This window comes from Cervus canadensis, chromosome 8, assembly GCF_019320065.1.
Source record: "Cervus canadensis isolate Bull #8, Minnesota chromosome 8, ASM1932006v1, whole genome shotgun sequence".
NCBI lineage: Eukaryota > Metazoa > Chordata > Mammalia > Artiodactyla > Cervidae > Cervus > Cervus canadensis.
Genome location: NC_057393.1, coordinates 72,513,523 through 72,535,200, shown reverse-complemented (window position 1 = coordinate 72,535,200; position 21,678 = coordinate 72,513,523).

The window sequence follows — 21,678 nt, the reverse complement described above, 5'->3', positions numbered from 1 at the left end:
TCTTGAAGAATTTTCCACAGTTTATTGTGATCTACACCAGTCAAAGGCTTTAGTGTAATGAAGCAGATGTTTTTCTGAAATTCTCTTGCTTTTTACGACCCAATGGATGCTGGCAATTTGATCTCTGGTTCCTCTTCCTTTGCTAAATCCAGTTTGAACATCGGGAATTTATCCAATCACGTACTGTTGAAGCCAACTTGGAGAATTTTGAGCATTACTGTGCTAACTTGTGAAATGAGTGCAATTGTGCAGTAGCTTGAACTATCTTTGGCACTGCCTTTATTTGGGATTAGAATAAAAACTTTTTCCAGTCCTGTGGCTACTGCTGAATTTTCCAGATTTGTTAGCATATTGAGTGCAGCACTTTCACAGCATCATCTTTTAGGATTTGAAATAGCTCAGCTGGAATTTCATCAGCTCCACCAACTTTGTTTGTAGTAAAGCTTCTTAAGGCCCACTTGACTTTTCACTCCAGGATATTTGGCTCTAGGTGAGTGATCACACAACTGTGGTTATCTGGGGCGTTAAAATATTTTTTGTATAGTTTTTCTGTGTTTTCTTGCCTCCTCTTCATTTTCTGCTTCTGTCAGGTTCATACTGCTTTTGTCCTTTATTTTGCCCATCTTTGCATGAAATGTTCCCTTGCTAGCTCTAATTTTCTTAAAGAGATTTCTAGTCTTTCCCATTCTATTGCTAGTTATCTTTCAACAATAAATAAAATTATTAATTATCTTTCATTTATTTCAGAATGTTATTTCAGACCTTCCCAATAATTGTTTTTGTTATTAAAGATAAAATAACACTTATCTATATAGAGAGAAATTTAGTCTTTATACATATATGACATGTCTGTATCATGTGTGCACATATACAATGCATCTATATTTCACTCTATATATCCATGCATATATAATATATATACAAAGAAAGATATACACACATAGAGCAGGAGGTTATTTCTAACTTTCCGTTTCCTTACTTTCTTTCCTTACTTCCCTCCTTTGAATGAGACATCCACATCTAAGTATTAACAATATATGTACCTATTTGTTCAGTTTTAATAATACAAAGTAGATTCATAATCAGCTATACTCCAATATAAAATAAAAAGTTGAAAATATAGTTTCAGAATTGGCACCCATAGCTCTGTGAAAAATGAATTTAATATTTGTATAGTATTTATTTGCATAATATACCTATGTTATGATATATTGATGCACAGTTATTTTGTGAGTATAAGAGCATTGTGTTTGTTCACAGTTTTGTTTTTTTTTTAATCTTTAGCCTCAAAGTATATAATTAAAATGCTGCCCTAAAGTAACTTAGGTTGGTTATTTTCTTCCTACAGTGTTTAGTGTGGTCATTAATTTCATTTGTAGTACTTGATCAAATTTAGTGTGTTACTCTTCATATTTTGTCTTCGGTTCCACCCCCAATTTAAAGTCTACTGAATTTTAATTATTTATGTTTGGGGATATGCGAAGAATTACCATAACTTAAAGCAACAGAGCTTTTTTTTTAAGGTGTATTTATGCCTCCCTCATCTTTTATGCCTCATTCCCACTCACCATTCTTTCTACACAGTTTCCACTCAACCTCTGTAGATGATGCTTTAGTGTCTGTTTACCCTTTTATTTCATTTTGTATAAATGACCCAATACACACACAGACACACACACACATATATTTCTTCTATATCTTTGTTTTTAAAATATAAATAGTACCACACTATGGATGCTTTTTGCACTAAGGCCACACCCACAGTGTTTTCTCCCAAAGATTTCTCATCTTTTACAATATAGGCTGAAAGTTTTCTAAATATTTACATTCTTTTTCAATTCCATCTTCAAATCATTTCTCTCTTTTTGCAATTTACTCTAAGCAGTCAGGAGACTTTATCTCAATACTTAACTTAGATGCAACTTTAATACTTGCTAGAAATTTCTTCAGCTAAATGTCCAATTTCATTATTCACAAGTTCTACTCCCCATTAAACACTAGGACATTAACAAGCTTCAGCCAATTTCTTTGTCACTTTATAGTAAGGATGGCCTTTCCTCCACTCTCCAATAACATGTTCATTATTTCTGTCTGAGACGGCATCAGAGAGGGCTTTACTGTCCTTATTGCTACCAATATTCTGTTGAGGTAGAATGCTGAAGCATTCTCTACCAGGAGGCTTTCTCTAAAACTCTCCTCTTTTCTTCCTGAGCTCTCACCAGAGTTGTCCTAACAGTCCATTTTTTCAGCCTCTCCTTATAACCCAGTTCCAAAGCCACTTCCACCATTTTCAGGTATTTGTTAAAGCAGCACCCTAGTTCTCAGCACCAAATTCTGTCTCAGTCCATTCTGACTCTTAATACCACAGCATGGTTGGCTTATAAGCAACAGAAATTTATTTCTCAGCTTTGGAAACTTGGAAGTCCAAGTTTAAGGCATCTGCAGTTTAGCATCTACAGAAGGTCCAGGTTCTGATTCATAGGTGGCTATCTTCTAGGTGTCTCCTTGCTTGGCAAATGGGGCAAGGTCACTTTCTTGAGGTCTCTTTTACAATGGTGCTAATTCTATTATCACCTTATATGCCTCCTGAGAAACTTGTATGCAGGTCAAGAAACAATAGAACCAGACATGGAACCACAGACTAGCTGCAATGTAGGAGACCTGGGTTTGATCCCTGGGTTGGGAAGATCTCCTAGAGAAGGGAAAGGCTACCCACTCCAGCATTCTGGTCTGGAGAATTCCATGGACTCTATAGTCCATGGGGTCACAAAGAGTCAGACATGACCTAGTGGTTTTCACTTTCACTTTCAAACATTGTTATATGTTTAATGGACATTTTTCTATACATGTGTAATATTTTGGGAATTGTCTGGTAACATCTTTCTCTTTTTCCAGTGGGTTTGGATTTTTGTCCCTCAGTTTTAAAGCATTCTTTATATATTAGTAGATTAGCCCTTTTTCTCAATTAAGTAGAAAATATCTTCTCAGCCAGTTGGTCAGTATTCTTTGACTTTATAAAAAAAATTAATTAATTTATTTTAATTGGAGGCTAATTGCTTTACAATACTGTGGTGGTTTTTGCCATACATTCACATGAACCAGCCACAGGTGTACATGTGTTCCCCATCCTGAATCCCCCTCCCACCTCCCTCCCCATCACATCCTTCAGGGTCATCCCAGTGCACCAGCCCTGAGCACACTGTCTCATGCATCGAACCTGGACTGGCGATCTATTTCACATATGATAATATACACGTTTCAGTGCTATTCTCTCAAAGTTTCCCCCCATCATTAGATAGCATTTCCCTCAATTATGCGGTGAAAATATTTTGTATTTTTGTAGTTAAATTTTTCAATCTTTATTTTACTGCTTTTAAATTTTGAAACATGGAAAGTCTTTCCCAGACAAAATTTGAAAAGGAATTGACTCATCTTTTCTTCTAAAATTTGTGTGATTACATATTTCACATTTAGATCTCTGATCCAATTGAAGCTTCTTCCTGTGAATGGTATGTATGTAATTTTATTACCTTCTAGGGGCTACCCATTTTCCACCACCATTTCCTTGAATCCATCATTATCCCAGTGAATAGAGATGTCACTTCCATCACTTACTACATTTTCATATACATAAAAGTTTCAAAACTTTTAATCCTATTTCACTGGCCCCTTTGTCTATTAATCTGCCAGTACCACCTTGATTTCATTTTGTACCTTAACAGTATACTTTACAGCAGAAACTAACACAACATTGTAAAACAATTATCCTCCATTTTAAGAAAAAATTTAAAACATCAAAATTGTTTTACTGAAATAAAACAGAAATGCACACAAAAAATAGTATACTTCAATATCTGGTGAGGCTAAGCTTATTCCTAGCTTTGCTTTTATAATCTTGTCTTATCTACTCTTTTGTATTGATTTTTCCATATGATTTTAGCATTATTTTATTGCAATAAAGGTTACCTCTCCCTTGATATTTCTTCTTTGCATATTTGCTCATTCTCTTTTTCTTTATCAAGTTATCTAGTAACATGTATATTTTTTAATTAAGAGAATATTTTTGACTAACTAAATAGATCTAGCATTTTTTCTGTTCTCTCCCTTCTTATATTCTGTTTTTATATTTATTGCTTCCTTTCTTATATTTTTAGTTTGCCTTGTTATTCTTTTCCTTTTTGAGCTGGATATTTAATTAATTTTTAATACTTGATTTTTACTAATAAAATTGTTTGGTAAGATGTATTTCCTCAAATTACTATTAACTTCTCAGGTATGTAGTCGTTCATTTTTTAAAAATTCTGTCACTTCAGCTCATGACTCCCTTTCAACTAATGATTCCTTATTTAAAAATGTTAAGTGGGAGAGCCTTTACATATTTTGCTTCTTAAAAATTTCTGATTTTATTACATTATGATACAAGTGTCGTCTTTATGATATTTCTACTTATTAAAATTTTTTATTTATTTTATTTTTGGCCGTGCTAGATCTTCATTGCTTTGTGTGGGCTTTTTCTTCCTACGGCGAGCAGGGGCTACTCTTTGTGGTCCGTGGGCTTCTCGTTGTGGGTAGCGTCTCTTACTGCAGAACGCAGACTCTAGGCATGAGGGCTTCAGCAGTTGCAGCATGCCAGTTTGAGAGTGTGGGCTCTGTAGCCGTGGCGCACAGGCTTAGCTGCTTTGCAGCATGTGGAAGCTTCCTGCACCATGGGCTCAACCACATCCAGTGATGGGGGCTTCCCTGAGGGCTCAGCTGGTAAAGAATCTGCCTGCAATGCAGGAGACCCGGGTTGGATTCTTGGGTTGGAAAGATCCGCTGGATGAAGGATAGGCTACCCACTCCAGTATTCTTGAGCTTCCCTTGTGGCTCAGCTGGTAAAGAATCTGCCTGCAATGCAGGACACCTGGGTTCAGTCCCTGGGTTGGGAAGATCCCCTGGAGAAGGGAAAGGCTACCCACTCCAATATTCCGGCCTGGAGAATTCCATGGACTGTATAATCCGTGGGGTCCCAAAGAGTTGGACATGAATGAGTCACTTTCATTTTCACTTTCCTATCCACTGTACCACTAGGGAAGCCCTTATAATATTTCTACTTTATGGAATCCTCTGATAATTTCTTTGTGATCTAATATATCTTTAATTTTTGTCACAAGTATTTTACAAGATAAAATGTTTATAGGTTAGTCTTTCTCCCTCATTCTCATCACTTCCTATAGTCTTAGATTTTTTTTGTGTGTTTGTTTATATAAACATGCTCACCAACAGAACCTTTGCTGTTTTTGCAGCCAACTCTGACTGAATATATCACTTCCTTTATTAGATCCCTCAAGAACAGCTAATGGGGAAAAGTTTCCTACATTCTTATATGTTAAAATTGTTTTTCTATATCTGTGACATTTTAAGTACACTTTGACAGGACACAAAGTCCAGGGTTCATCCTTTCCACTTTTTCTTTTTTACCAACAATAATATTAAAACTTGGGCATCATTTGTATTTAAATTATGCTGAGCACATGTTTTGTGTAATTTTTCATTTTTGTAATTCTGTATTATTTTGGAAGTAAATGTTAGGATATATAGACCTATGCAGCCATCATCATCTTGAGATATTGGAAGGCTCTTCTTGCAATATTCTATGTCATCCATTAGTCTTTTCCAGCTTGCTTCAGTAGCATTAGAACTTGGTCAAATTCCTCTACATTATGGCAGATAAAGACAAACAGCCTAGGAACAGTATATACTTTGTTCTTACTTCCCCAGAGCTGAACATCACGGGGTTGGAGGGGGGAAGGCGGGGTTCCAAATGCCTTTTTATGTTATTTTTATATATTGCAAGGCATAGTTGGTTAACAGTCCTGGGGCAAGAATGAGGCTAATATGTTCAATTGGGCATGTCATAAAGATTTACATAGCTAATGCCAAATTGCTCAGTGTCTAGTTTTAACTAGATATGAACGCTTTCATTGCCATGTTGAAAGTTCTTTGCATTGTTCATAGCTAATTACAGTATGCCTTAGGTTTCCCATAATGTTTTTGCTATTGAAAGAGAATCCTTCATGCCTAAACACAGAAATGACTTAAATCAGATTAGTCTGCAGAATAGTCAAAATCCTAAAAGATACAAAATCCTAAAAGATAGGCAACAAATACTTGTTCCCATTGCCTCTGCATCCAGAACCCTCAGCAAATATCTGTGGTTGATACGCACTTTGCAAATCCATGTCTGCTTAAAGTATGGAAATGTGCAAAAAGAAATATTAACATTAGATTGATAACATACATCAACGCTTTAGGAAACACAATGTAAATAAAGGAAAGTTTATAAAGGAAGTGTATAACTTGTTATGTGCTGCATTTGGAAACTTTGCTTCCAAAACTTCTATTTTACCAAATAATAAACAAATGTTCAATATTCGAGCAATTCTTGTCAAGTTATCTGTTAAATAAAGAAGTAAATAAATAAATTACAGCAAAAAGCTTTGAAAGAAGGAAGTTCAACATTGCACTGTTAATACTACAACTAATAAATAACCAAGAATTTTATTATAAGCTTTATAGAAACAATTAATTTATAATATGCACTTTTAAAAGCTAGTTTCTTGAATATCCATATCTTGGGAAACTTTTTTTATCACTGATAGCCACCCCAAACCTATACATCAATCTTCACACATGTTCTTCTTTTAATCCAGTAAAAAAAAAATCGCACACACACACACATACACACACACATAAGAAAGACCTCAAAAACCATTAGATTCATGCAATTATCTGAAATGCTTTCTAATCTGGGTATCTGCAATAGTGCATTTAAATTGTCATAAAATAATGATTTCTTGGGATTTATAGGTTACATTGTGGCATTCAAATTCTTACACTGGCCCTCATTATAGGAAACTAGGATGTACCAAGAAAACTATTCTTAGCCTGGTTTCCCAGGGAACCAAGGTGCACAAATTGGTCTATGTGTCAGTCTCTTTCTATCAGATGATTTGATCTCATGAGCATAAAGAAAGTTAGTTAAAATCTGAAAGAGAAAATCCACACTAACCAGTATTTCAGTAACTTAAAGCATCCAATGCTCATTAGGAGGTATCAGAGAGTAGCACTCTGTTTTCATGTCTTAAAATTATTTATTGTTTAAGCTTCAGGCCAGAATCACTACATAAAGCCACACTGGTTGTATACTGCATGCTTCTGAGAGGGGTACAAACATAGATTTTAGGTACGTGGAACCTGTGGAATTGTGCAGTACACAACCTACCCAACCCTAACTACAATGGGTCTACAATCTAATACCATCCGGCATACTTAAAGTGTGCCGAGACAACTGCCACAACATCACAAGGAAGGTCAGTTCATCTAAAAACTACGAAAAACTGAAAAACAAATCCAGTTAATTTCAGATACCAAATATTCAATACTAAAAAACCCAAATATTCAATACTAAAAATACACACTTTGAAAATAGCTAGACAGGTAACAAATTTGCCCTTATAACTTGCTTTATATTTGGGATATTTGTTAAGCAACCAATAAATCAATTACTTTAAATATTAATTGTAACTGGTTTTCAAAATATGTTCATTTGTGGATTTATTTAATACATATCTGCCAAGTCTTTACATATGTACTTATATCTGTAATAGGCACAATCAGAAATAAACCTTATATCACATGGCATTCTGCTTCCCTATACTGCAGACTAAGAATACTAAATGTTCTTATTCCAACACTAAAATAGGCACACTTGATTCTATAAGTATCTAAGTAATTAAATACCCACAGGATACAATGGGAAATTAATGTGACCTAAAACATGAAAGGAATTTTATGTGGGTTTTTGTTGTTACAGTTGCTGTTGTCATATAAATAGAACTTACCCAACACTAATACAGGCAATAAACATGTATCTCTGCAAAACAGTAGGATATTGAGAACTGTTACAGAAAAAGAGAGACTAAATGAGAAAAAAGATAAGCAGTCAAATTGTTAAAGACAAGTAATGCAGATAGAGGTGGCCTGTAAGGAAAAATTCTTAACCAGAAAGCCTAAAGTAGAAATTCCTTTGTGAAAAATTGGTAGAGATAAAAATTTAACACCACCTTGAGATACACTATAAACCTGAAGTATCAGAATTCACGTAGAATTTAGATAGACACTCTGGTTTACTGAAGGGAAACAATATATGAAATTACAAGACAGTTGAAGGTAATTGGCTGTCTGATTGGAGGCCTGCAAGATCAAAGGAACAAATGAAGTTTGGGGTAATTGATAGGACATATCATAATATATGGGTCTGATATGGCTGATTAAAAGTTGAAAGGAAAGTCTGATTACTGTTGGAACTACGTGAGATGCCTCTGGAGATTTGTTTAAATAAAATTCAAAAGACCATTTCTCTCTATGCACAAATGAATAAGTAGAAGGTGACTGAAGCATGTCATAAAAGCTCATCACAAAACTGCAGCCTCTTTCCAGAAAGTCGCTGAAATGGACAAGACTGAGAATAAGAGCACATGGGAGACATTCTCATCAGCCACTCAAAAAGATGCTAACTCTACAGTCAGTCCTGGGACTCATCAGAGAACTATGATGGCTTAATCCATGGAAACAACAAAAAATCTTGTGCTGTCTCTCTCAGAAGAAATTCTTAAAGGGGAGGCTTCAGCTCTGACACAAAAGGAGTCTTAAGAGAGGTTCTCTTGAGGTTCCCATCACTTCATGGCACTTCATGGCAAATAGATAGGGAAACAATGGAAACAGTGACAGATTTTATTTTCTTGGACTCCAAAATCACTGAGGACAGTGAATGCAGCCATGAAATTAAAAGAGGATTGCTCCTTGGAAGAAAAGCTATGACAATCCTAGACAGCATATTAAAAAGCAGAGACATCACTTTGCTGACAAAGGTCCATCTAGTCCAAGCTATGGTTTTTCTAGTAGTCATGTATGGATGTAAGGGTTGGACCATAAATAGGGGTGAGTGCTGAAGAATTGATGCTTTTAAACTGTGTTGGCGAGGGTGGGATGTTCTGAGAGAATAGCACTGAAACAAGTAAACTATCAAGGGTGAAACAGATCACCAGCCTAGGTTGGATGCATGAGACAAGTGCTCAGGGCTGGTGCACTGGGAAGACCTAGAGGGATGGGATGGGGAAGGAGGCGGGAGGGGGTTTGGGATGGGGAACACATGTAAATCCATGGCCAATTCATGTCAATGTATGGCAAAAACGACTACAATATTGTAAAGTAATCAGCCTCCAACTAATAAAAATAAATGGAAAAAAAAAATAAACTGTGTTGGAGAAGATTCTTGAGAGTCCCTTCGACTGCAAGGAGATCCAACCAGTCCATCCTAAAGGAAACCAGTCCTGATTATTCATTGGAAGGACTGATGCTGAATCTGAAACTTCATTACTTTGGCCACCTGATGCAAAGAACTGACTCCTTGGAAAAGACCCTGATGCTGGGAGGGATTGGGGCAGGAGGAGAAGGGGACAACAGAGGACGAAATGGTTGGATGGCATCACCAACTTGATGGACGTGAGTTTGAGCAAGCTCCAGGAGTTGGTGATGGACAGGGAAGCCTGGCGTGCTGCAGTCCATGGGGTCACAAAGAGTCGGATACGACTGAGAGACTGAACTGAACTCCTGAGGTTATCACATTCCTACCAGTGTATGTGAATACCCCTAAGGAAATCTGATGGATTCCTGGACATCCCAGGAAAATGGCATAAAACAGCGCTTTACCGCCACAGAAACAGAGAAGTCTTTCCTCTACTTCAACATAAAGGGGTAGATGTGGGTCCCCATACATGGTTTTTCAAGGACTACAGTAGCCTTGGTCCTAGAGGACAGGGAGTGGGAGTAAATACAGTATTACAACTCATACAAAATCTGCTCTTCTACAATTGGACTTAGAACACGAGTCAATATTACTTTATAATAATAAATTCATTTGAATCATGTATGCTAGTGAATCATTGGTTCCGACTTATATAAGCAGAACAAATTTGTGCTTGTAAAAGTAATTAGGTTGTATTTTCTCCTCTCCTCTGCCCAAATCTGTTCTTACCAGAGAAATACTCAAATGTAAATCTCTAAATTGCTTTGTAATGCCTTTTATTGTTGTGTATTCCTTTGCTTAGCAAAAGTAACAAGTTACTTCATTTTATGTTTCTTCAAATTGTGTGGATATCATATTAATTAGGATTCTGATGAACATTAACAGAACCAACTTCTACTGGTTTAAAGAAATAGTGACAGAATGATGCAAAAGGAAAATGAATAGAAATAAAAGCATTGGGAGTATATTATTATCAATATAAGGCAGTCATCAATTATAAAGAAATATTGTACTCTCAAGTAACCCAAAGTTCAGTTTCTATCTGGACTATAGAGAGGGAAAAAACAAAACAGGAAATAGAACACTCTAGGAATCCAGGGAATAGTTTTCTCCATCTCTCCTTTTTGTTCTTTCTGTAGAGCTTCATTGTGCATGAAAGTAAACAGCTTCATCACTGCTCCTGAGCTTTTGTGTGTGTGCTCAGTTGCTCAGTCATGCCCAACTCTGCGATCCCATGGACTGTAGCCTGCCAGGTACATCTGCTCTATTCAATTAACTCCAGAATCATGGGAATGAATATTTGATCAGCCCAAGTTTGATCAGGTTTTCATTCTTCATAACTAAGCTGAAGTCAGATGAAACAAGGTTGTCTTGAGCCTACACTTGTAAAAGTGTGGGCAGTAGGCAGGAAAGACAAATTGAACACAAAACCCAGTGGTTTCCACCACAATTTATAGTTTGATCTATTTCTTGATGCTGTATTTTTAAGAAACTAGTAGCTAAACAGAGCTAACCGATATTGTGGGAGCTTCCTGTCCCACATCTGAGGAATAACCATCACTTACTAGTAGAGAAAAAATAACTCTTCCCCCTTAATGTATAAGCTAGAGTCTAACTGATTAAAACTAAATACAAGATCATTTAAATTTTTATAATAATTTTAATAAATACATTTTTACTCAAGTATGCTAACAAGAATACTAATCAAAGTGCCAACATTTAAGGACACTGACTTTGAATTCTTAATGTAAAGGATATATTCACAAGGATGTAGTTTCAATATATGCTTAAGAAAAATAACAGAATATTGAAACACTTACTCTGGCTGATACAAGGCCAGATGAAATTTTTTTTTAATCAGTCATCTGAGTATCTGTCCTATTGTTTCCAAATTCTGAAATATTCTGAAACACCTGAATATTCAACAGTAATTCTCTATTTTCATATAATATTTCAAATAATGAATGAAAACTCAATGTCGTATTCTTGCCTGGAGAATTCCATGGACAGAGAAGTCTGGCAGACTATAGTCCATAGGGTCACAAAGAGTGGGACATGACCTGAGAGACCATCTCATTTCATTATTTTCTGATATTTCTAATTTATCACCAAATATCAGACATTTGTAGAGGACTGCTAGAAGTGAACTGTGGAGAATGAAAAAAAAGCTGAGATTTTCAGACCACAATACAGAACCTATGATGTCAATTACTTCCCTGTGAGCCTCACTGAACTGCTGAGTCAAAGACTGAGTTTAAATCCCAGGGAGACTTAATGAGAAGGTATCACAATAGACTTAGTGACAGAGCATCCAAGACCACACACTTGTTTCTTGTATTTAGATAGTAAAGTGAAAGTGCAAGTGAAGTCGCTCAGTCGTGTCCGATTCTTTGAGACCCCGTGGACTGTAGCCCATCAGGCTCCTCCATCCATGGGATTCTCCAGGCAAGAATACTGGAGTGGGTTGCCATCTCCTTCTCCAGGGGATCTTCCCGGCCCAGGGATCGAACCCGGGTCTCTCGCATCTACAGTGATTTTGGAGTCCAAGAAAATAAAGTTTGTCACTGTTTCCATTGTTTCCCCATCTCTTTGCCATGAAGTGATGGGACCAGATGCCATGATCTTAGTTTTCTGAATGTTGAGCTTTAAGCCAACTTTTTCACTCTCCTCTTACACTTTCATCAAGAGGCCTTTTAGTTCCTCTTAACTTTCTGCCATAAGGGTGGTGTCACCTGCTTATCTGAGGTCCTTGATATTTATCCCAGAAATCTTGATTCCAGCTTGTGCTTCATCCAGCCTGGCATTTCAAATGATGTACTCTGCACATAAGTTAAATAAGCTGGGTGACAACAAACAGCCTTGATGTACTCTTTTTCCAATTTGGAGCTAGTCTGTTGTTCCATGCCTAGTTTTAACTGTTGCTTCTTAACCTGCATACAGGCTTCTCAGGAGGCAGGTAAGGTGGTCTGGTATTCCCATCTTTTGAAGAATTTTCCACAGATTGTTGTGTATCACAGACAAAAGCTTTAGCATGGTCAATGGAACAGAAGTAGATATTTTTTTGGAATTCTCTTGCTTTTTCTCATCCAATAAATGTTGCAAATTTGATCTCTGGATTTTCCTGCCTTTTAAAAATCCAGGTTCTGGATTTAGAAGAGTTCTAAACATCTGGAAGTTGTTTGGAACATTTGGAAGTTCTGAGTTCATGTACTGTGGGAGGCTGGCTTGGAGAATTTTGAGAATTACTTTGCTTGAATATGAAATGAGTGCAATTATGCAGTATTATGCTATATTTTGGAATGAAAACTGACCTTTTCCAGTCCTGTGGCCACTGCTGAGTTTTCCAAATTTGCTGGCATACTGAGTGCAGCACTTTACCAGCATCATCCTTTAGAATTTGAAATAGCTCAGCTGGAATTCCATCACCTCCACTAGCTTTACCTTTCCCTGGTGGCTCAGACCATAAAGTGTCTTCCTGCAATGCAGGGGACCTGGATTCGATCCCTGAGGCAGGAAGAGCCTCTGGAGAACGAAATGGCAACCCACTCCAGTATTCTTGCCTGGAAAATCCCATGGATGGAGGAGCCAGGCTGGCTACAGTCCATCGGTCATGAGGACATGACTGAGTGACTAACTCACTTTTCCACTAGCTTTGTTTGCAGTGATGCTTCCTATGGCACACTTGACTTTACACTCCAAGATGTCTAGCTTTAGGTGAGTTATCACACCATGTGGTTATCTGGGACATTAAGATCTTTTCCTCTTAGTTCTTTTGTGTATTCTTGGCACCTGTTCTTAATATCTTCTGCTTCTGTTAGGTCCATACCATTTCTGTCCTTTGTTGTGCCCATCTTTGCATGAAATGTTGCCTTGGCATCTTTAATTTTCTTGAAGAGATCTCTAGTCTTTCCCATTCTATTGTTTTTCTCTATTTCTTTGCATTGTTCACTAGAAAGGCTGTCTTATCTCTCTTTGATATTCTTTGGAACTCTGCATTCAAATGGGCATATCTTTCCTTTTCTCCTTTGCCTTTCAGTTCTCTTCTTTTCACAACTATTTGCAAGGCCTCCCCAGACAACCATTTTGCTTTTTAGCATTTCTTTTTCTTGGGTATGGTCTTGAACATTGCCTTTTGTACAATGTCACAAACCTCCATCCATAGTTTTTCAGGCACTCTGTCTATCAGATCTAATCCTTTGAATCTATTTGTCACTTTCACTCTATAATTGTAAGGGGCTCATGGGATCACAAAGAGTCGGACACGACTAAGCGACTGAACTGAACTGAACTGAACTGATTTAGGTTATACCTGGATGGTCTAGTGGTTTTCCCTACTTTCTTCAATTTAACTCTGAATTTGGCAATAAGGAGTTCATGGTCTGAGCCAGAGTCAGCTCCCGGTCTTGTTTTTACTGATTGTATAGAGCTTCTCCATCTTTGACTGCAAGAATATAATCAATCTGATTTCAGTATTGACTGTCTAGTGATGTCCATGTGTAGAGTCTTCTCTTGTGTTGTCAGAAGAGGGTGTTTGCTATGACCAGTGTGTTCTCTTGGGAAAACTCTATTAGCCTTTGACCTGCTTCATTTTGTACTCCAAGACCAAACATGCCTTTTCATCCAGGTATCTCTTGACTTCCTACGTTTGCATTCCAGTTTCCTTTGATGAAAAGGACATTTTTTTGTATGTGTTAGTTCTGGAAGGTCTTGTAGATCTTCATAGAATCATTCAACTTCAGCTTCTTAGGCATTAGTGGTCAGGGTATAAACTTGGATTACTGTGGTATTGAATGGTTTGCCTTGGAAACAAACAGAGATCATTCTATCACTTTTGAGATTGTACCCAAGTACTGCATTTTGGATTCTTTTGTTGACTATGTGGTCTACTCCATTTCTTCTAGGTGATTATTGCCCACAGTAGTAGATATAAGGGTCATCTGAGTAAAATTCGCCCAGTCCGTTTTAGTTCATGATTCCTAAAATGTTGATGTTCACTTTTGCCATTTCCTGTTTGACCACTTCCAATCTGCCTTGATTCATGGACCTAACATTCCAGGTTCGTAGGCAATGCAGTTCTTTACAGAATCATATTCCAAAATCACTGCAGATAGTGATTGCAGCCATGAAATTAAAAAACTCTTACTCCTTGGAAGGAAAGTTATGACCAACCTAGACAGCATATTAAAAAGCAGTGATATTACTTTGTCAACAAGGTCTGTCTAGTTAAGGCTATGGTTTTTCCAGTAGTCATGTATGGATGTGAGAGCTGGACTATAAAGAAAGCTGAGCGCCGAAGAATTGATGCTTTTGAACTGTGGTTTGCAGAAAACTCTTGAGAGTCCCTTGGACTGCAAGGAGATCCAACCAGTCCATCCTAAAGGAAATCAGGCCTGGGTGTTCATTGGAAGGACTGATGTTGAAACTGGAACTCCAATATTTTGGCCACCTGATGGGAAGAGCTGACTCATTTGAAAAGACCCTGATGGTGGGAAAGATTGAAGGCAGGAGGAGAAGGGGACGACAGAGGATGAGATGGCTGGATGGCATCACCGACTCAATGGACATGAGTTTGGGTAAACTCTGGGAGTTGGTGATGGACAAGGAGGCCTGGCATGCTGCAGTTCGTGGGGTCGCAAAGAGTCAGACACGACTGAATGACTGAACTGAACTGAACTGAACTTTACTTTTTCCAGCAGACACATCCACAACTGGGTATTGTTTTTGCTTTGGCTCAGCCTGTTAATTCCTTCTGGATTCTGACTAACATAGATTTTGATGAGGAATTTGTGATAATTCTTGCTTGTTCCTAAATGGAATTAATCAGCATTTGTAAAGCAAGAAAAGGGATTCATTTTTAGCAATTTTAATTATGATGTGTTTTAGAGTATTTGTTGATTTATATTACATCAGGTTCACAGAGCTTCATGAATCTGTGGTTTTGTTGTTTTGATCAAATTTGAGAATTTTCAGTTAATAATTTTCTTAAATTTTTGTATCCCTATGTTTCCATGTTACACTGACTAATGTCCTGAATGTCACCAAGGAGCTGTTCTTTTCTATTTCTTTTTGTTTCACTTTCAACGGTTTTATAAAATCAAGTTCACTAAGCTTGTTTTTTGTTGTGACTAAATTTCCTTTAGCTTGATCACATAAATGTTTCATTTTAGATAATAAATTTTTCATCTCTAGAAATTCCATTTGCTTAAATTCTTTGTCTTCTCATTCTGTTGATTTTCTCTTTTAAAACCTTGAGCATATTTAGGATACATATTACAGACATATTACATTCTTCATATGCTAATTCTATTATCTCTAGCTTTTATGGGACTGTCTTTATTGACTTGTTTTCCTTATTTGGGATACCACGTTCCTTTTTTGTGTTTAATATTTTAATAGGATACTGGATATCTTGAATTTTATTTACATTATTGAGTGTTGACTTCTGTTGCTTTCTTTCAAAAAATTAGATCTCTCTTTTAGGTAGGCAGTTCACTTACCTGAGGGTTAGTTTAGTCCTTTTAAAGTCTTGTGTCTTTGTCTTCATTAGGACATGTTTAAAGCAGCCTTCACTCTACTCTACTAGCACTATGTCTTACATATGATCCTCATTTGGGCTCTGCAAAAAGCATTAATTTTTAAAAATTATTCTCCCGGGATTTCCCTGGTGGTCCAGTGGTTAAGAATCTGCCTTGTAATGCAGGGGACACGGGTTTCAATCTTGGTTGGGAAACTAAGATCCTGCATGCCGAGGAGCAACTAAGCTGGCATGCTGCAACTAGAGAGCCCATGTGCCACAAGGAAAGATCCCACATGATGCAACGAAGATCCTGCATACCTGAACTAAGATTTGATACAGCCAAATAAATAAATATTAAAAAAAAGATTCTCCATTATGGCTGCTTTGAACTCAAAAATCCTCCAGTCAAGTGTGAGTTCTGGTAATTTTTCTACTTTCATTTTCCTGGTTGTTCTTGGCCCAGTTTCATTCACTGTTTTATATGTGGCTTGACATACAGTGATAGACTATAGAAAACCTAAGCATATTTTGGAACATTTCAATGTGTAGCTTCCTTTTCTCTGTTATTCTTGCCTACAATTTGCAGCTTCTTTAAACTTCTCAGACTTTGGTTTTTCTCTTTAATCCAGTAACAATAAAAAAAAACTTCATGTTTTGCCTTTGATTCTTGTTACTTCACCATTGTCTGGGTAGTACCTCAAGGTTGAAACACAGGGCTGTCTCAGGGCTCATGTGGTTTGTGTTCCCTCTATCAAGGACTGTAGTCCTATGCTGCCTAATGCCTAGTGTCTGAAAAATATCTTGTCATTTATTTTGCCCACTAGTTGTTTACAATAAGATGCAAGTCCCAGCTACTCCATCATTGCTGAACCTCATTTCTATTTTATACTGTCATTTGTAGTAATGTGAAGGATGAATTGGAGCACACAGGAGCTAGAGGTGCGGATAACAATGTAGAAAAGACAGTTTGTAGAAAGGGGTAGTTTGTAGAAGGGGAGAAAAAAGTTTGAATCAGCAACATCAGTGAGAATAGAGTATCAAGACAAAGAGAAATGAAGTTTTTTGGTAGTAAGAGTGTTATCACTACCTTTTAAAACTTTGATCTTTGCAATCATATCATTTATCCCATTGTAAGTATATGAAAGTGAAAGTCACTCAGTCGTGTCTGACTCTTTGCAACCCCATGGACTGTGAATTCTCCAAGCCAGAATACTGGAGTGGATAGCCTTTCCTTTCTCCAAGGGATCTTCCCAACCCAGGAATGGAACTGGTGTCTCCCACATTGCAGGCGGATACTTTATCAACTGAGCTATCATGGAAGCCCTATGTAACTATACAATTACATATATACATTAATATATACACATATAATTTATATATATGTAATATACAAATTACATATATAAAGTTCACTGATTAGAGGGGGTCATAGAAAATGAAAACTTGTCATAAAAACATAAAAGAGCATACATTTAAAATGTATATTTGCATTTAATTAATATAATCAATTTGCATTTAATTTTAAATGTATACTTTATTATCTGTTTTTATGACATGCTTTCATTTTCTATGACCCCATCTAATCAGTGCACTTTAAAATAACAGTGAAGAAAGCAGGAACTGGGTCTTCCCTGGTAGTCCAGGGGCTAAAACTCTGCATTTCCACTAGTCAGGGAACTAGATCCCATATGCCACAACTTAGAGTTTGCATGCTGCAACTAAAGCTGAAACTAAAATACCCTTAGTGTCACAACTAAGACCCAGCACAGCCAAACAAATAAATAAATAAAACCAAACAAAAAGAAAGCAAGTCTATGTAATATCCCTTGCAGAGAATTTTTTGTAATTATTCTCCATAAAGCTACATAGAATAAAGTATTCCATTCCTAACAGATTGTCACTATTCTAATTATCTTTTATTTCATTCAAAGTCCATGTGCATACATCAGATTCATTGATCTGATGATTCATTCATTCATTCAGTTGATCATATTATATACACGGAATCATATTTTTTAGATACATATGTATGCATATTTGTGAGCATGTGCATGCCTGTCTACATGCACATACATACTAGTAAAGGAAGCAACGCAGATGAAATAAACAGATGATTGTAGAAATGCTAGGCCGACAGTCTATTCATGTTAGAGATACTAGAGATATGACAGAGGCAACAAATAGGTTTACCTCTGTGAAAAGTGAAAGTGTTAGTCATCAGTTGTGTCTGATTTTTGCGACCTCATGGACTGTAGCCCACTATGCTCCTCTGTCCATGGGATTTCCCAGGCAAGAATACTGGAGTGGATAGCCATTCCCTTCTCCAGCAGACCTTCCTGACCCAGTGGTCGAGCCTGGGTCTCCTGCATGCAGATTCTTTACCATCTGAGTCACCAGTTTTAATCTGCAAAGGCTTGTATTTGAGTTGGACTTGAGGGAACCCATGGGGCAAAAAGTGGAGGGGGAAAAGGTAATTCTAAGTAGAGAGAAGAAATTATACTAGGAGAAAGACTGGACTGGCAGCAAATGCTGCTTGCATCTTTGATAGATTCATTATCTTCTGTTGCATTGATCTCAATGTGATTTTTCAGAAAGTTTCCCAACCAGTTTGAGACCAATGAGACAGACATATTTAGAAAACATTGGAAGTACATTGGAAACTGATATTTTTAAATAAAAAGCTTTAACTTCTTGAAAAATGAAAGAATAATTAAAAGCATTATATAGATAATCATCATGATCATAATTAACATTTAATAAGCACCTATTATGTTGTAGGTACTGTCACATGAATATATAAGTATATATATTAAATATTTGTTTATTTATGAAAACATCATATATAAAAATATTGACTGTATTTCCCCAGTAAGTTCATTTTTATTTCACTATGACTATGATGAAAATATATATTTTTATGCACTTTCTAGTAGCAACACGTATATCATGATACTCTAAAATGCAACATCCCTTGGTAAATCTCAAAGTATAAAAGATATAAACATGAGCAAACTGGCTATTAACAAAAATATTCTTCATAACACTTAAAAAATATTTTAAAACAGTGAACATGCAAAATGCCACTCATTTACAGATAGATTCTAAAGTTACTATGTATCTTTTAAGTATTGACTTTAGAGTATTATCAATAACCTCAGATATGCAGATGACACCACCCTTAAGGCAGAAAGCAAAGAAGAACTAAAGAGACTCTTGATGAAAATGAAAGAGGAGAGTGAAAAGGTTGGCTTAAAACTCAACATTCAAAAAACTAAAATCATGGCATCTGGTCCCATCACTTCATGGGAAATAGATGGGGAAACAGTGGAAACCATGACAAACTTTATTTTGGGGGGCTCCAAGATCACTGCAGATGGTGATTGCAGCCATGAAATTAAAAGATGCTTGTTCCTTGGAAGAAAAGTTATGAGCAACCTAGACAGCATATTAAAAAGCAGAGACATTACTTTGCCAACAAAGGTCCATCTAGTCAAAGCTATGGCTTTTCCAGTAGTCATGTAGGGATGTGAAAGTTGGACTGTAAAGAAAGCTGAGCGCCGAAGAATTGATGCTTTTAATCTGTGGTTTGGAGAAGAATCTTGAGTCCTTTAGTCTGCAAGGAGATCCAACCAGTCCATCCTAAAGGAAATCAGTCCTGAATATTCATTGGAAGGACTGATGCTGAAGATGACACTCCAATACTTTGGCCACATGATGTGAAGAACTGACTCATTGGAAAAGACCCTGATGCTGGGAAAGATTGAAGATGGGAGGAGAAGGGGACAACAGGGGATGAGATGGCTGGATGGCATCACTGACTCAATGGATGTGAGTTTGAGTAAACTCTGGGAGTTGGTGATGGACAGGGAGGCTTGGTGCATTGCAGTCCATGGAGTTGCAAAAGAATCGGACACCACTGAGCGACTGAACTGAACTGAACTGAGAGTATTCCCACAAGTTGCAAAAATAAACTATTACTGTCAAAGGCAAGAAAACAATATCTTTCTGCACTTTTGTACAGGGAAGAGAAGTACTGTTTCAGCAGCAATGACTACATTTTTTCAACTTAGTTTAAAAATATAGAAATTAACAGACCATTGTTATGTCTCAAATACCCTTTCAGGTCTTCTTGGTTTGAAAAATGCAATATGTAAAATTAGGAAGTTTACTTCTTTGTCCTTTTTTAGGAAATGTTATTCTTCTGGTTCTAAGAATAAACTTGAAGATTAAATATATTGTACTTGTGCCTTCTGTTTGTAATAGGCCTTTTATAGGACATTGGTTTCACTCAACTGGCAGCCACTTTGCTTCTATTTTTCCCCTAAAAGATGTTTGAATTATTAAGCACTTTAATATTAAGTTTTTTTTTTAACAATAAACTTCTCTGGATGTTAATAACCAGAAGCTTTTATCAAGTACTTTTCTGCAGTGGCATTAGATATGGTATTATGAAAATAGGATTTAAACAATTTAAGCTGTTTACCAGGTATCAGAAATATTAATTTAGTTTATTTTATTAGAACAAAATATAGGCTCCTTTACTTGAAATCAAAACTGTTAATATAATACCTTAGATAGATGAATTCTCTGAGTTATTAAGTTAATTATTATAGCTATCACTGTTTTCATAATTTTCATTGTCTAGTGTTGAGGCCAAGGTTAATCCATAAAATACGAGTCATGAAAATTTTTCTAATCTTTTTTGCTTTTTATGGTGAGAAGTTATTTTATTTATTATGTTTTGTCAGTGATCTGTAATGGAACTTCTGATATCTTAAGCTTAGAAAAGCTTCCAAAGATTAGAAGCTTCCTCTTCTGAAATGGCAATATCAAACACTCTACAGTGGTCCTCCTAAACCCAAAATGTTTTTCACCATGTTGACAGATACAATTAGAGTCTAAAGCCCAGCAGGCATAGTCAGAAAATAATGAATTCATGGTGAGACTAATCAAAGCTACTAACATTCTCTTTTTTCTTCCTCATCATCAAAACTAAGAACTGGGAAATAAAAACATGAGTAACAAATGACCTTTCCAGAGTCCAAAATGAAAATGGCCTTTTGACTTCTCTGGTAATGAAATCCAAATGCAGTGTGAAAAGAATAAATGGATCACTCAGCATATTGGTTTAATCCATTTTAGAAATGAAGGTCTTGCTCACATGCAAGGTAAAAGGAACTGCTCTGCAACCATTTCAGTCAGAACTCTTGGTAGAACCTATCAACCACACATACAAAATAATGGACATGTCAGATATTTCCCTGCTCAGCCAGTCTTATCTTGTATAAATAAAACACAGTTAATAACCACTATCAAAAGCATTAGGGGCCATCTCACCATCCCCCTATTAACTAAAAATCATCCCTTCAAACTGTATTTCACCCCTTCAAAATGAATTTCACCATAAAGTGTTCACATGCATATTAACAAAATCTCATAAATTCAGAATCATAGAATGCCAAAGCTAGGAAAAAAAAAAAAAGGGCATACTGTCTATTGAATTTATTTTCATTTTAAAATTTTTAAAATTTTTTCATTTATTTGCCTATTGATTTTAAATTGTTCTTTACTGTAGGTAAAAAGGTCTGTGAAAATCCATAATTTTAATTCAATAAAAGCATTTTACTTTATGTGTTTTATATATGGATATGATATTTTCATTAGAAAAGAGGTATGCTCTAAACCAACATATGAAATCTACATATCGGGTCCAATTATTTTGTACTATATAGATGGGGAGACTTCCTGACTTTCCCTATTCAGAAACTGGGACTTGACAAGAGGCCCAAAGCTACTTAGCAGTTGGTTAATT